Genomic DNA, 4,035 nt, shown 5'->3' on the forward strand with positions numbered 1-4,035 from the left:
CCCTCCCACTTTTTTTATATTGTACTCTTTGGCAGGATGACATTTTGCACAGCCCATATCTAAGGAATGGGGAACTATGTACTTCCCCCTAAATTCCTAACACCCACTAGTCCTTTTATTGTCTTATTACTGCCTTTTCCAGAATCTCACTTAAATGAAATCATATACTATATAAACTTTTCAGATTGGCTTCTTTCACTTAGCAGTATATACTTAAGTTTCATCTATGTCTTTTCATTGGTTAATAGTTGTTTTTTTTTTTTTTTAATTACTGAATGGTATCCTTCATGTTGGTATACCAGTGTTTATTCACTTACATACTCAAGGTCATTTCGGTGGCTTCCAGTTTTTGGTGATTAAGAATAGATCTGTTATAAACATTCATGTGATGACATTTATACTGAAAAATTTTCAGAATGTTTGCATAAATGCTCATGAGTATGATGGATTTTATGGTAAAATTATATTTAGCTTTGTAAGGAACTTACAAAATGCCTTCCAAAGTGTTTATACCATTGTGCTTTACCAGCAAGAATGAGAGATAAATTATTGAACACTACATCTGAAACTAATGATGTACTATATATTGGCTAATTGAATTTAAATTTAAAAAAGAAAAAAGAGTTACTCTTGCTCTGCATTCTTACCAGCAACTGGTAGTGTCAGTTTTGGGATTTTACCTATTCTTAGAGGTATGTAGCAGTATCTTTTTTTTTTTTTTTTTTTTAAAGATTTTATTTATTTATTTGAAGAGAGAAACACAGCAGGAGAGGGCACACAAGCAGGGGGAGTGGGAGAGGGAGAAGCAGGCTTCCCGCTGAGCAGGGAGCCCGATGCGGGGCTCGATCCCAGGACCCTGGGATCATGACCTGAGCTGAAGGCAGACGCTTAACGACTGAGCCACCCAGGTGCCCCTATGTAGCAGTATCTTGTTTTAATTTACAACTTCCTAATAACAAATGATGCTGTTTGCTGTTTGCTGTTTGTACATGTTCTGTGATGGGAGTATCTGTTCAAATCTTTTCCCCTTTTTAAAATTTGGCTTTTGTATTATTATTGTTGAGTTTTAAGGGTGATTTTTATATTTTAGGTTAGGTTTACTATCATATATGTGTTTTGCATATAATATCCTCAGGACCATGACTACTTTTTCATTCTCTTTACGGAATCTCTTCTACAGAACAGATGTCTTTAATTCTGATAAAACCCAATGTATCATCTTTTTTTTCTTTTATGGATCATGCTACTGGTGTTTTTTCTAAAAAATTGTTGCCAAAGCACCTAGACGTTGTTTTGTGTTTTCTTCGGAATGTGTTACAGAAGAATGTTTAGAATCCATTTTTAGTGAATATTAGTGGAAGTTGTAAGGTTTGTGTTTTTTTTTTTGTTAAGATTTTATATTCTTTATTTTGAAAATTAGGCCAGGGAGAGCCCCACTTTGCAGGGGTGGGGAGGAGGTTATAACTTTTCAATCTACCAAAGAAATAATAAGAGAGTTGGGGCGCCTGGGTGGCTCAGTTGGTTAAGCGACTGCCTTCGGCTCAGGTCATGATCCCGGAGTCCCTGGATCGAGTCCCGCATCGGGCTCCCTGCTCGGCAGGGAGTCTGCTTCTCCCTCTGACCCTCCCCCCCTCTCATGTGCTCTCTGTCATTCTCTCTCTCACAAATAAATAAATAAAATCTTTAAAAAAAAAAAAGAAATAATAAGAGAGAAATGTCACACAGGATTCTTTACATATTATATTACTATCTGCATTTAGATTTCACGGTCTAGCCCAGAATCATAATTCACATAACAGCGAAACTCATTTCCCAAGGTCCGGGTGTGTTTTGGAATAAACTTCACATGTCACTCCAAGAAGTTTTGCTGCCTCTTCTTCCATGAGGGCACCTGTGCACAGCAGAATCTTGCCCTGAGTCAGATACTTGATGGTTTCTGATGTTTTTCTGAGACACTCCTTGGAAAGGTAGGGGGGGGGATCTGCTGTTAATGATGTCAAAACTATGTGCGGCAATTTTTTCAGATAAATCCAATGGATTACTGTAATCCTAGAAGATAAACTCCTCTCCGTATATAGCAAATCTTTTGTCATATTCAAAGATGTATACAGAAAAGTCTTCTCTGTGTAGGTCTCTCAGTTTCTGGTAGACACTGGGGGCGCTCACACAGGTTATTCTGCCACCTTCTCCAGCAGCTGCAATAGCTTCCTCGCAAGTCGCAAAGGGATTTCCTGACTGTACCCAAACTGGCTCAGCTGTTAGTTCTATTATTCCAATGTTATATTTATCATCCCCACCTGGGTCATTTTGTTGCTTCTGCTCAGCATAAAATTCCTGGAGGGCTGCTAAGGTGTGGGAAGACAGCCGGGGTATATCGTCATCATCAGAGTCACTCATTTCACGAATTGTTTATAACCTTGGCGCCCGGGATCGTCCACTCTCACAAGCCACCGGTTTGTGTCTTTTAATGTTTAATATTTCCAGTGTCATGTCAAGAAGATGATCTTTTATACATTGAATTGCCTTTATTGCCTTGGCAAAAATCAGGAGACTGTATTTGTGTGGGTCTGTTTCTAGGGTCTCTATTTTGTTTTACTAAAGTGTTTATTTTTTCACCAATACTATGCTGTTTTTTTTACTATACATTATGGTGAATCAGATAGCATGAGTCTTCCAACTTTGTTGTTCTTCAAAATTTTGTAGGTTAAATTTTTGACCTTTCCTTAAAACTTTAAAATCGATTTTCAATATCTACAAAAATGTTTCCTGGATTTTATTGGAATTGTGCTGTATCTATAGATCAATTTGGGAAGAAGTGACATTTTAAAGGTATTGTTTTCCAATCCATAAACATGGAATCTCTTTTTATTTAGATATCCTTGGTTTCTTTCATCAGAGTTTGTATTTTTCCACACATAGATTCTGTAAACATTTTGTTATATTTAAATCTAATTTTTTTGGAGCTAGTGGGAAGTTTTTTAAAAATCTCCAAACATTTGAGAATTTCTCAGCTATTTTTCCATTTTTAATTTCCTGTGTAATTCTGTAGTGATCTAAGAACATTTTGTATGTTTTATATTCTTTTAAATTTATTAGATTGTATTTATGACCCAGAATATTCCATGTGAGCTTGAGTGAATCTGTATTTTGCTGGATGGAATATTCTAAAACTAAAGCTTATTGATAGTACTGTTCAACTCAGCTAAATCCTTACTGATATTGTGCCTACTGGATCTATCAGTTACTGAAAAAAAGGATGTTAAGCTCTCCAATTATAATAGGGGGTTGTCTATTTCCCATTACATTTCTCTTAGTTCCTGTTTTCTATATTTTGACAGTCTGTTGTTAGATATATGTATATTAAACACTGTTAGATCCTCTAAGATAGAGTTTTTATCATTATCTATTTTTATCTCTGATAAACTTCCTTTTTCTGGATTCTGCTTAGTCCACTCTGACAATCTTATCCTTTAGTTGGTGTGCTTAACTAGTATATAATTGATATAGTTGGATTAATACCTTTTATATTTGTAACTTTTGTATTCATTGCACTTGTTTTTTGTTGTCTTTCTTTTCTACTCCTATTTTTCTGAATTCTCTGGTTTTAATTAAGCATTTTATGATTTCATTTTCTATTCTCTTTTAGCATGTCACTTATACTTCTTTGATAATGTTTTTTAGGTTTTGCTTTATCATTTATACTATACATTTATAACTAATCTAATTCTACCTAAAGCAATGCTAGACCATTTCACATGCAGTGCAGGTATAACAGTTTTCTCAATTTTCCCTTCTCTTCTTTATGACTTTGCTGCCATTTATTTCACATACCTATGTGGTATAACTACCCAATGCATTGTTATTATTGTTTTAACTACTAAATGGTTAATATCTAGACTAATTACAAATGAGAAACTAAGGTATTTCTTTACCTTAATCCTTTTCCAACACTCTTCCTTGATTTTGATTTATATAGTTTTTCTTCTCCCTAAACTCTTTTTTTTAAAACATTTTTTTGCACTGCAGGTTTGCTGA

The 4,035-nt window shown here is 34.9% G+C and overlaps 1 pseudogene; it reads right to left on the minus strand.

Moving 5' to 3' along the window:
• Nucleotides 1-1,756: 1,756 nt before the first annotated feature.
• LOC110588629 lies at nucleotides 1,757-2,420 on the minus strand (annotated as a pseudogene).
• Nucleotides 2,421-4,035: the final 1,615 nt, after the last annotated feature.

Source organism: Neomonachus schauinslandi, chromosome 2, assembly GCF_002201575.2.
Source record: "Neomonachus schauinslandi chromosome 2, ASM220157v2, whole genome shotgun sequence".
Taxonomy (NCBI): Eukaryota; Metazoa; Chordata; class Mammalia; order Carnivora; family Phocidae; genus Neomonachus; species Neomonachus schauinslandi.